Genomic DNA, 13,034 nt, shown 5'->3' with positions numbered 1-13,034 from the left:
GGGAGACGGGACCTTGCCTGCGAGGGCTCACGGGCTACAAGATAAACCACAAGTGGAACATTTACACATAAGCCCCGGCTGTAGCACAAATCCCACACGACATATATGTGCGTCACTGTGATGTGGAGTCCACCATAGATGTCCCTCATGTAAAGGAAGAAGTGAAATCTCTACATTGTACTGTGCCGAGATTACTTATCTGTGCATCATGAATCGTGGTATGTGTTATAGGGGCCACTGAGACTCTTTCCCCCGGGACCCCGAAATCCTGGAGCCGGCCCTGTATATATCTCTATGTACTGGCTGATAACAGCGAGCAAAAGAGCTGCACACTGCAAGGCGACCTACTAATCACATGACAGAGAGGTCACCACAGGTTCTTCATCCCATCACACTACTGAGCTCCGCCCCTGATCACATGACCGTGACATCACCACAGGTCCTTCAGATCTTCCACCGCAACAGATTCATCCTGGAAAAGAGAAAATCTCATCTCCTAAATATCAACAAATATACAGAGAACTGCGCCCAGCAGAGGCCGAATGTACAGAGAGCGGGAGGCGGCTCAGTACTGAGCGTGTACCAGCACCTGAGTGACGGCAGCACCGAGGAGCGACAGAGACTCCGGTACAGGATCCATCAGTCACTGACGTCTGTAGATGTGATCGGAGCCTTAGTTACAGGATCCATCGGTCGTGGTCGGTGACGTCTTGTAGATGTGATCGGAGCCTTAGTTACAGGATCCATCGGTCGTGGTCGGTGACGTCTTGTAGATGTGATCTGAGCCTTAGTTACAGGATCCATCGGTCGTGGTCGGTGACGTCTTGTACATGTGATCTGAGCCTTAGTTACAGGATCCATCAGTCACTGACGTCTGTAGATGTGATCGGAGCCTTAGTTACAGGATCCATCGGTCGTGGTCGGTGACGTCTTGTACATGTGATCTGAGCCTTAGTTACAGGATCCATCGGTCGTGGTCGGTGATGTCTTGTAGATGTGATCGGAGCCTTAGTTACAGGATCCATCGGTCGTGGTCGGTGACGTCTTGTAGATGTGATCGGAGCCTTAGTTACAGGATCCATCGGTCGTGGTCGGTGACGTCTTGTAGATGTGATCGGAGCCTTAGTTACAGGATCCATCGGTCGTGGTCGGTGACGTCTTGTAGATGTGATCGGAGCCTTAGTTACAGGATCCATCGGTCGTGGTCGGTGACCTCTTGTAGATGTGATCGGAGCCTTAGTTACAGGATCCATCGGTCGTGGTCGGTGACATCTTGTAGATGTGATCGGAGCCTTAGTTACAGGATCCATCGGTCGTGGTTGGTGATGTCTTGTAGATGTGATCAGAGCCTTAGTTACAGGATCCATCGGTCGTGGTTGGTGACGTCTTGTAGATGTGATCGGAGCCTTAGTTACAGGATCCATCGGTCGTGGTCGGTGACGTCTTGTAGATGTGATCGGAGCCTTAGTTACAGGATCCATCGGTCGTGGTCGGTGACGTCTTGTACATGTGATCTGAGCCTTAGTTACAGGATCCATCGGTCGTGGTCGGTGACGTCTTGTAGATGTGATCGGAGCCTTAGTTACAGGATCCATCGGTCGTGGTCGGTGACGTCTTGTAGATGTGATTGGAGCCTTAGTTACAGGATCCATCGGTCGTGGTCGGTGACGTCTTGTAGATGTGATCAGAGCCTTAGTTACAGGATCCATCGGTCGTGGTCGGTGACGTCTTGTAGATGTGATCGGAGCCTTAGTTACAGGATCCATCAGTCACTGACGTCTTGTAGATGTGATCGGAGCCTTAGTTACAGGATCCATCGGTCGTGGTTGGTGTCGTCTTGTAGATGTGATCGGAGCCTTAGTTACAGGATCCATCGTTCGTGGTCAGTGACCTCTTGTAGATGTGATCGGAGCCTTAGTTACAGGATCCATCAGTCGTGGTCGGTGACGTCTTGTAGATGTGATCGGAGCCTTAGTTACAGGATCCATCGGTCGTGGTCGGTGACGTCTTGTAGATGTGATTGGAGCCTTAGTTACAGGATCCATCGGTCGTGGTCGGTGATGTCTTGTAGATGTGATCGGAGCCTTAGTTACAGGATCCATCGGTCATGGTCGGTGACGTCTTGTAGATGTGATCGGAGCCTTAGTTACAGGATCCATCGGTCGTGGTCGGTGATGTCTTGTAGATGTGATCGGAGCCTTAGTTACAGGATCCATCGGTCATGGTCGGTGACGTCTTGTAGATGTGATCGGAGCCTTAGTTACAGGATCCATCGGTCGTGGTCGGTGACCTCTTGTAGATGTGATCGGAGCCTTAGTTACAGGATCCATCGGTCGTGGTCGGTGACGTCTTGTAGATGTGATCGGAGCCTTAGTTACAGGATCCATCGGTCGTGGTCGGTGACGTCTTGTAGATGTGATCGGAGCCTTAGTTACAGGATCCATTGGTCGTGGTCGGTGACGTCTTGTAGATGTGATCGGAGCCTTAGTTACAGGATCCATCGGTCGTGGTCGGTGACATCTTGCAGATGTGATGGGAGCCTTAGTTACAGGATCCATCGGTCGTGGTCGGTGACGTCTTGTAGATGTGATTGGAGCCTTAGTTACAGGATCCATCGGTCGTGGTCGGTGACGTCTTGCAGATGTGATGGGAGCCGTAGTTACAGGATCCATCGGTCGTGGTCGGTGACGTCTTGCAGATGTGATGGGAGCCTTAGTTACAGGATCCATTGGTCGTGGTCGGTGACGTCTTGTAGATGTGACCGGAGCCTTAGTTACTGAATCCATCGGTCGTGGTCGGTGATGTCTTGTAGATGTGATTGGAGTCTTAGTTACAGGATCCATCGGTCATGGTCGGTGACATCTTGTAGATGTGATCGGAGCCTTAGTTACAGGATCCATCGGTCGTGGTCGGTGACGTCTTGTAGATGTGATCGGAGCCTTAGTTACAGGATCCATCGGTCGTGGTCGGTGACGTCTTGTAGATGTGATCGGAGCCTTAGTTACAGGATCCATCGGTCGTGGTCGGTGACGTCTTGTAGATGTGATCGGAGCCTTAGTTACAGGATCCATCGGTCGTGGTCGGTGACGTCTTGTAGATGTGATCGGAGCCTTAGTTACAGGATCCATCGCTCGTGGTCGGTGACGTCTTGTAGATGTGATCGGAGCCTTAGTTACAGGATCCATCGCTCGTGGTCGGTAACGTCTTGTAGATGTGATCGGAGCCTTAGTTACAGGATCCATCGGTCGTGGTCGGTGATGTCTTGTAGATGTAATCGGAGCCTTAGTTACAGGATCCATCGCTCGTGGTCGGTGACGTCTTGTAGATGTGATCAGAGCCTTAGTTACAGGATCCATCGGTCGTGGTCGGTGACGTCTTGTAGATGTGATCGGAGCCTTAGTTACAGGATCCATCGGTCGTGGTCGGTGACGTCTTGTAGATGTGATCGGACCCTTAGTTACAGGATCCATCAGTCACTGACGTCTTGTAGATGTGATCGGAGCCTTAGTTATAGGATCCATCGGTCGTGGTCGGTGACGTCTTGTAGATGTGATCGGAGCCTTAGTTACAGGATCCATCGATCGTGGTCGGTGATGTCTTGTAGATGTGATCGGAGCCTTAGTTACAGGATCCATCGGTCGTGGTCGGTGACGTCTTGTAGATGTGATCGGAGCCTTAGTTACAGGATCCATCGGTCGTGGTCGGTGACGTCTTGTAGATGTGATCGGACCCTTAGTTACAGGATCCATCAGTCACTGACGTCTTGTAGATGTGATCGGAGCCTTAGTTATAGGATCCATCGGTCGTGGTCGGTGACGTCTTGTAGATGTGATCGGAGCCTTAGTTACAGGATCCATCGATCGTGGTCGGTGACGTCTTGTAGATGTGATCAGAGCCTTAGTTACAGGATCCATCGGTCGTGGTCGGTGACCTCTTGTAGATGTGATCGGAGCCTTAGTTACAGGATCCATCGGTCGTGGTCGGTGACGTCTTGTAGATGTGATCGGAGCCTTAGTTACAGGATCCATCGGTCGTGGTCGGTGACGTCTTGTAGATGTGATCGGAGCCTTAGTTACAGGATCCATCAGTCACTGACGTCTTGTAGATGTGATCGGAGCCTTAGTTACAGGATCCATCGGTCGTGGTTGGTGTCGTCTTGTAGATGTGATCGGAGCCTTAGTTACAGGATCCATCGGTCATGGTCGGTGACGTCTTGTAGATGTGATCGGAGCCTTAGTTACAGGATCCATCGGTCGTGGTCGGTGACCTCTTGTAGATGTGATCGGAGCCTTAGTTACAGGATCCATCGGTCGTGGTCGGTGACGTCTTGTAGATGTGATCGGAGCCTTAGTTACAGGATCCATCGGTCGTGGTCGGTGACGTCTTGTAGATGTGATCGGAGCCTTAGTTACAGGATCCATTGGTCGTGGTCGGTGACGTCTTGTAGATGTGATCGGAGCCTTAGTTACAGGATCCATCGGTCGTGGTCGGTGACGTCTTGCAGATGTGATGGGAGCCTTAGTTACAGGATCCATCGGTCGTGGTCGGTGACGTCTTGTAGATGTGATTGGAGCCTTAGTTACAGGATCCATCGGTCGTGGTCGGTGACGTCTTGCAGATGTGATGGGAGCCGTAGTTACAGGATCCATCGGTCGTGGTCGGTGACGTCTTGCAGATGTGATGGGAGCCTTAGTTACAGGATCCATTGGTCGTGGTCGGTGACGTCTTGTAGATGTGATCGGAGCCTTAGTTACAGGATCCATCGGTCGTGGTCGGTGATGTCTTGTAAGTGTGATCGGAGCCTTAGTTACAGGATCCATCGGTCGTGGTCGGTGATGTCTTGTAGATGTGACCGGAGCCTTAGTTACTGAATCCATCGGTCGTGGTCGGTGATGTCTTGTAGATGTGATTGGAGCCTTAGTTACAGGATCCATCGGTCATGGTCGGTGACGTCTTGTAGATGTGATCGGAGCCTTAGTTACAGGATCCATCGGTCGTGGTCGGTGACGTCTTGTAGATGTGATCGGAGCCTTAGTTACAGGATCCATCGGTCGTGGTCGGTGACGTCTTGTAGATGTGATCGGAGCCTTAGTTACAGGATCCATCGCTCGTGGTCGGTGACGTCTTGTAGATGTGATCGGAGCCTTAGTTACAGGATCCATCGCTCGTGGTCGGTGACGTCTTGTAGATGTGATCGGAGCCTTAGTTACAGGATCCATCGGTCGTGGTCGGTGACGTCTTGTAGATGTGATCGGAGCCTTAGTTACAGGATCCATCGGTCGTGGTCGGTGACGTCTTGTAGATGTGATCAGAGCCTTAGTTACAGGATCCATCGGTCGTGGTCGGTGATGTCTTGTAGATGTGATCGGAGCCTTAGTTACAGGATCCATCGGTCGTGGTCGGTGACGTCTTCTAGATGTGATCAGAGCCTTAGTTACAGGATCCATCGGTCGTGGTCGGTGACGTCTTGTACATGTGATCTGAGCCTTAGTTACAGGATCCATCGGTCGTGGTCGGTGACGTCTTGTAGATGTGATCGGAGCCTTAGTTACAGGATCCATCGGTCGTGGTCGGTGACGTCTTGTAGATGTGATCGGAGCCTTAGTTACAGGATCCATCGGTCGTGGTCGGTGACCTCTTGTAGATGTGATCGGAGCCTTAGTTACAGGATCCATCGGTCGTGGTCGGTGACGTCTTGTAGATGTGATCGGAGCCTTAGTTACAGGATCCATCGGTCGTGGTCAGTGATGTCTTGTAGATGTGATCGGAGCCTTAGTTACAGGATCCATCGGTCGTGGTTGGTGACGTCTTGTAGATGTGATCGGAGCCTTAGTTACAGGATCCATCGGTCGTGGTCGGTGACGTCTTGTAGATGTGATCGGAGCCTTAGTTACAGGATCCATCGGTCGTGGTCGGTGACGTCTTGTACATGTGATCTGAGCCTTAGTTACAGGATCCATCGGTCGTGGTCGGTGACGTCTTGTAGATGTGATCGGAGCCTTAGTTACAGGATCCATCGGTCGTGGTCGGTGATGTCTTGTAGATGTGATCGGAGCCTTAGTTACAGGATCCATCGGTCGTGGTCGGTGACGTCTTGTAGATGTGATCGGAGCCTTAGTTACAGGATCCATCGGTCGTGGTCGGTGACGTCTTGTAGATGTGATCAGAGCCTTAGTTACAGGATCCATCGGTCGTGGTCGGTGACCTCTTGTAGATGTGATCGGAGCCTTAGTTACAGGATCCATCGGTCGTGGTCGGTGACGTCTTGTAGATGTGATCGGAGCCTTAGTTACAGGATCCATCGGTCGTGGTCGGTGACGTCTTGTAGATGTGATCGGAGCCTTAGTTACAGGATCCATCAGTCACTGACGTCTTGTAGATGTGATCGGAGCCTTAGTTACAGGATCCATCGGTCGTGGTCGGTGACGTCTTGTAGATGTGATCGGAGCCTTAGTTACAGGATCCATCAGTCACTGACGTCTTGTAGATGTGATCGGAGCCTTAGTTACAGGATCCATCGTTCGTGGTCAGTGACCTCTTGTAGATGTGATCGGAGCCTTAGTTACAGGATCCATCGGTCGTGGTCGGTGACGTCTTGTAGATGTGATCGGAGCCTTAGTTACAGGATCCATCGGTCGTGGTCGGTGACGTCTTGTAGATGTGATCGGAGCCTTAGTTACAGGATCCATCGGTCGTGGTCGGTGACGTCTTGTAGATGTGATCGGAGCCTTAGTTACAGGATCCATCGGTCGTGGTCGGTGACGTCTTGTAGATGTGATCGGAGCCTTAGTTACAGGATCCATTGGTCGTGGTCGGTGACGTCTTGTAGATGTGATCGGAGCCTTAGTTACAGGATCCATCGGTCGTGGTCGGTGACGTCTTGCAGATGTGATGGGAGCCTTAGTTACAGGATCCATCGGTCGTGGTCGGTGACGTCTTGTAGATGTGATTGGAGCCTTAGTTACAGGATCCATCGGTCGTGGTCGGTGACGTCTTGCAGATGTGATGGGAGCCGTAGTTACAGGATCCATCGGTCGTGGTCGGTGACGTCTTGCAGATGTGATGGGAGCCTTAGTTACAGGATCCATTGGTCGTGGTCGGTGACGTCTTGTAGATGTGATCGGAGCCTTAGTTACAGGATCCATCGGTCGTGGTCGGTGATGTCTTGTAAGTGTGATCGGAGCCTTAGTTACAGGATCCATCGGTCGTGGTCGGTGATGTCTTGTAGATGTGACCGGAGCCTTAGTTACTGAATCCATCGGTCGTGGTCGGTGATGTCTTGTAGATGTGATTGGAGCCTTAGTTACAGGATCCATCGGTCATGGTCGGTGACGTCTTGTAGATGTGATCGGAGCCTTAGTTACAGGATCCATCGGTCGTGGTCGGTGACGTCTTGTAGATGTGATCGGAGCCTTAGTTACAGGATCCATCGGTCGTGGTCGGTGACGTCTTGTAGATGTGATCGGAGCCTTAGTTACAGGATCCATCGGTCGTGGTCGGTGACGTCTTGTAGATGTGATCGGAGCCTTAGTTACAGGATCCATCGCTCGTGGTCGGTGACGTCTTGTAGATGTGATCGGAGCCTTAGTTACAGGATCCATCGCTCGTGGTCGGTGACGTCTTGTAGATGTGTTCGGAGCCTTAGTTACAGGATCCATCGCTCGTGGTCGGTGACGTCTTGTAGATGTGATCGGAGCCTTAGTTACAGGATCCATCGGTCGTGGTCGGTGACGTCTTGTAGATGTGATCGGAGCCTTAGTTACAGGATCCATCGGTCGTGGTCGGTGACGTCTTGTAGATGTGATCAGAGCCTTAGTTACAGGATCCATCGGTCGTGGTCGGTGATGTCTTGTAGATGTGATCGGAGCCTTAGTTACAGGATCCATCGGTCGTGGTCGGTGACGTCTTCTAGATGTGATCAGAGCCTTAGTTACAGGATCCATCGGTCGTGGTCGGTGACGTCTTGTACATGTGATCTGAGCCTTAGTTACAGGATCCATCGGTCGTGGTCGGTGACGTCTTGTAGATGTGATCGGAGCCTTAGTTACAGGATCCATCGGTCATGGTCGGTGACGTCTTGTAGATGTGATCGGAGCCTTAGTTACAGGATCCATCGGTCGTGGTCGGTGACCTCTTGTAGATGTGATCGGAGCCTTAGTTACAGGATCCATCGGTCGTGGTCGGTGACGTCTTGTAGATGTGATCGGAGCCTTAGTTACAGGATCCATCGGTCGTGGTCGGTGATGTCTTGTAGATGTGATCGGAGCCTTAGTTACAGGATCCATCGGTCGTGGTTGGTGACGTCTTGTAGATGTGATCGGAGCCTTAGTTACAGGATCCATCGGTCGTGGTCGGTGACGTCTTGTAGATGTGATCGGAGCCTTAGTTACAGGATCCATCGGTCGTGGTCGGTGACGTCTTGTACATGTGATCTGAGCCTTAGTTACAGGATCCATCGGTCGTGGTCGGTGACGTCTTGTAGATGTGATCGGAGCCTTAGTTACAGGATCCATCGGTCGTGGTCGGTGACGTCTTGTAGATGTGATCGGAGCCTTAGTTACAGGATCCATCGGTCGTGGTCGGTGACGTCTTGTAGATGTGATCGGAGCCTTAGTTACAGGATCCATCGGTCGTGGTCGGTGACGTCTTGTAGATGTGATCAGAGCCTTAGTTACAGGATCCATCGGTCGTGGTCGGTGACCTCTTGTAGATGTGATCGGAGCCTTAGTTACAGGATCCATCGGTCGTGGTCGGTGACGTCTTGTAGATGTGATCGGAGCCTTAGTTACAGGATCCATCGGTCGTGGTCGGTGACGTCTTGTAGATGTGATCGGAGCCTTAGTTACAGGATCCATCAGTCACTGACGTCTTGTAGATGTGATCGGAGCCTTAGTTACAGGATCCATCGGTCGTGGTTGGTGTCGTCTTGTAGATGTGATCGGAGCCTTAGTTACAGGATCCATCGTTCGTGGTCAGTGACCTCTTGTAGATGTGATCGGAGCCTTAGTTACAGGATCCATCGGTCGTGGTCGGTGACGTCTTGTAGATGTGATCGGAGCCTTAGTTACAGGATCCATCGGTCGTGGTCGGTGACGTCTTGTAGATGTGATTGGAGCCTTAGTTACAGGATCCATCGGTCGTGGTCGGTGATGTCTTGTAGATGTGATCGGAGCCTTAGTTACAGGATCCATCGGTCATGGTCGGTGACGTCTTGTAGATGTGATCGGAGCCTTAGTTACAGGATCCATCGGTCGTGGTCGGTGACCTCTTGTAGATGTGATCGGAGCCTTAGTTACAGGATCCATCGGTCGTGGTCGGTGACGTCTTGTAGATGTGATCGGAGCCTTAGTTACAGGATCCATCGGTCGTGGTCGGTGACGTCTTGTAGATGTGATCGGAGCCTTAGTTACAGGATCCATCGGTCGTGGTCAGTGACGTCTTGCAGATGTGATGGGAGCCGTAGTTACAGGATCCATCGGTCGTGGTCGGTGACGTCTTGCAGATGTGATGGGAGCCTTAGTTACAGGATCCATTGGTCGTGGTCGGTGACGTCTTGTAGATGTGATCGGAGCCTTAGTTACAGGATCCATCGGTCGTGGTCGGTGATGTCTTGTAAGTGTGATCGGAGCCTTAGTTACAGGATCCATCGGTCGTGGTCGGTGATGTCTTGTAGATGTGACCGGAGCCTTAGTTACTGAATCCATCGGTCGTGGTCGGTGATGTCTTGTAGATGTGATTGGAGTCTTAGTTACAGGATCCATCGGTCATGGTCGGTGACGTCTTGTAGATGTGATCGGAGCCTTAGTTACAGGATCCATCGGTCGTGGTCGGTGACGTCTTGTAGATGTGATCGGAGCCTTAGTTACAGGATCCATCGGTCGTGGTCAGTGACGTCTTGCAGATGTGATGGGAGCCGTAGTTACAGGATCCATCGGTCGTGGTCGGTGACGTCTTGCAGATGTGATGGGAGCCTTAGTTACAGGATCCATTGGTCGTGGTCGGTGACGTCTTGTAGATGTGATCGGAGCCTTAGTTACAGGATCCATCGGTCGTGGTCGGTGATGTCTTGTAAGTGTGATCGGAGCCTTAGTTACAGGATCCATCGGTCGTGGTCGGTGATGTCTTGTAGATGTGACCGGAGCCTTAGTTACTGAATCCATCGGTCGTGGTCGGTGATGTCTTGTAGATGTGATTGGAGTCTTAGTTACAGGATCCATCGGTCATGGTCGGTGACATCTTGTAGATGTGATCGGAGCCTTAGTTACAGGATCCATCGGTCGTGGTCGGTGACGTCTTGTAGATGTGATCGGAGCCTTAGTTACAGGATCCATCGGTCGTGGTCGGTGACGTCTTGTAGATGTGATCGGAGCCTTAGTTACAGGATCCATCGGTCGTGGTCGGTGACGTCTTGTAGATGTGATCGGAGCCTTAGTTACAGGATCCATCGGTCGTGGTCGGTGACGTCTTGTAGATGTGATCGGAGCCTTAGTTACAGGATCCATCGCTCGTGGTCGGTGACGTCTTGTAGATGTGATCGGAGCCTTAGTTACAGGATCCATCGCTCGTGGTCGGTGACGTCTCGTAGATGTGATCGGAGCCTTAGTTACAGGATCCATCGGTCGTGGTCGGTGATGTCTTGTAGATGTAATCGGAGCCTTAGTTACAGGATCCATCGCTCGTGGTCGGTGATGTCTTGTAGATGTGATCGGAGCCTTAGTTACAGGATCCATCGGTCGTGGTCGGTGACGTCTTGTAGATGTGATCGGAGCCTTAGTTACAGGATCCATCGGTCGTGGTCGGTGACGTCTTGTAGATGTGATCGGACCCTTAGTTACAGGATCCATCAGTCACTGACGTCTTGTAGATGTGATCGGAGCCTTAGTTATAGGATCCATCGGTCGTGGTCGGTGACGTCTTGTAGATGTGATCGGAGCCTTAGTTACAGGATCCATCGATCGTGGTCGGTGATGTCTTGTAGATGTGATCGGAGCCTTAGTTACAGGATCCATCGGTCGTGGTCGGTGACGTCTTGTAGATGTGATCGGAGCCTTAGTTACAGGATCCATCGGTCGTGGTCGGTGACGTCTTGTAGATGTGATCGGAGCCTTAGTTACAGGATCCATCGGTCGTGGTCGGTGACGTCTTGTAGATGTGATCGGACCCTTAGTTACAGGATCCATCAGTCACTGACGTCTTGTAGATGTGATCGGAGCCTTAGTTATAGGATCCATCGGTCGTGGTCGGTGACGTCTTGTAGATGTGATCGGAGCCTTAGTTACAGGATCCATCGATCGTGGTCGGTGATGTCTTGTAGATGTGATCGGAGCCTTAGTTACAGGATCCATCGGTCGTGGTCGGTGACGTCTTGTAGATGTGATCAGAGCCTTAGTTACAGGATCCATCGGTCGTGGTCGGTGACCTCTTGTAGATGTGATCGGAGCCTTAGTTACAGGATCCATCGGTCGTGGTCGGTGACGTCTTGTAGATGTGATCGGAGCCTTAGTTACAGGATCCATCGGTCGTGGTCGGTGACGTCTTGTAGATGTGATCGGAGCCTTAGTTACAGGATCCATCAGTCACTGACGTCTTGTAGATGTGATCGGAGCCTTAGTTACAGGATCCATCGGTCGTGGTTGGTGTCGTCTTGTAGATGTGATCGGAGCCTTAGTTACAGGATCCATCGTTCGTGGTCAGTGACCTCTTGTAGATGTGATCGGAGCCTTAGTTACAGGATCCATCGGTCGTGGTCGGTGACGTCTTGTAGATGTGATCGGAGCCTTAGTTACAGGATCCATCGGTCGTGGTCGGTGACCTCTTGTAGATGTGATCGGAGCCTTAGTTACAGGATCCATCGGTCGTGGTCGGTGACGTCTTGTAGATGTGATCGGAGCCTTAGTTACAGGATCCATCGGTCGTGGTCGGTGACGTCTTGTAGATGTGATCGGAGCCTTAGTTACAGGATCCATTGGTCGTGGTCGGTGACGTCTTGTAGATGTGATCGGAGCCTTAGTTACAGGATCCATCGGTCGTGGTCGGTGACGTCTTGCAGATGTGATGGGAGCCTTAGTTACAGGATCCATCGGTCGTGGTCGGTGACGTCTTGTAGATGTGATTGGAGCCTTAGTTACAGGATCCATCGGTCGTGGTCGGTGACGTCTTGCAGATGTGATGGGAGCCGTAGTTACAGGATCCATCGGTCGTGGTCGGTGACGTCTTGCAGATGTGATGGGAGCCTTAGTTACAGGATCCATTGGTCGTGGTCGGTGACGTCTTGTAGATGTGATCGGAGCCTTAGTTACAGGATCCATTGGTCGTGGTCGGTGATGTCTTGTAAGTGTGATCGGAGCCTTAGTTACAGGATCCATCGGTCGTGGTCGGTGATGTCTTGTAGATGTGACCGGAGCCTTAGTTACTGAATCCATCGGTCGTGGTCGGTGATGTCTTGTAGATGTGATTGGAGCCTTAGTTACAGGATCCATCGGTCATGGTCGGTGACATCTTGTAGATGTGATCGGAGCCTTAGTTACAGGATCCATCGGTCGTGGTCGGTGACGTCTTGTAGATGTGATCGGAGCCTTAGTTACAGGATCCATCGGTCGTGGTCGGTGACGTCTTGTAGATGTGATCGGAGCCTTAGTTACAGGATCCATCGGTCGTGGTCGGTGACGTCTTGTAGATGTGATCGGAGCCTTAGTTACAGGATCCATCGGTCGTGGTCGGTGACGTCTTGTAGATGTGATCGGAGCCTTAGTTACAGGATCCATCGCTCGTGGTCGGTGACGTCTTGTAGATGTGATCGGAGCCTTAGTTACAGGATCCATCGCTCGTGGTCGGTGACGTCTTGTAGATGTGATCGGAGCCTTAGTTACAGGATCCATCGGTCGTGGTCGGTGATGTCTTGCAGATGTAATCGGAGCCTTAGTTACAGGATCCATCGCTCGTGGTCGGTGACGTCTTGTAGATGTGATCAGAGCCTTAGTTACAGGATCCATCGGTCGTGGTCGGTGACATCTTGTAGATGTGATCGGAGCCTT

The 13,034-nt window shown here is 51.5% G+C and overlaps 1 protein-coding gene across 1 annotated transcript in view; it reads left to right on the top strand.

Annotated features, from left to right (window-relative positions):
* Nucleotides 1-398: 398 nt before the first annotated feature.
* The window catches only part of LOC143793536 (uncharacterized), a 30,950-nt gene continuing 18,314 nt past the window's right edge, over nucleotides 399-13,034 (top strand). The window contains exon 1 of the mRNA XM_077280587.1: nucleotides 399-627. The gene's annotated coding sequence lies outside the window, so the exon portion shown is untranslated. The remainder of the gene's footprint in view (nucleotides 628-13,034) is intronic.

Source organism: Ranitomeya variabilis, chromosome 1, assembly GCF_051348905.1.
Source record: "Ranitomeya variabilis isolate aRanVar5 chromosome 1, aRanVar5.hap1, whole genome shotgun sequence".
Lineage (NCBI taxonomy): Eukaryota > Metazoa > Chordata > Amphibia > Anura > Dendrobatidae > Ranitomeya > Ranitomeya variabilis.
This window is presented reverse-complemented; position numbering and strand designations above follow the sequence as displayed.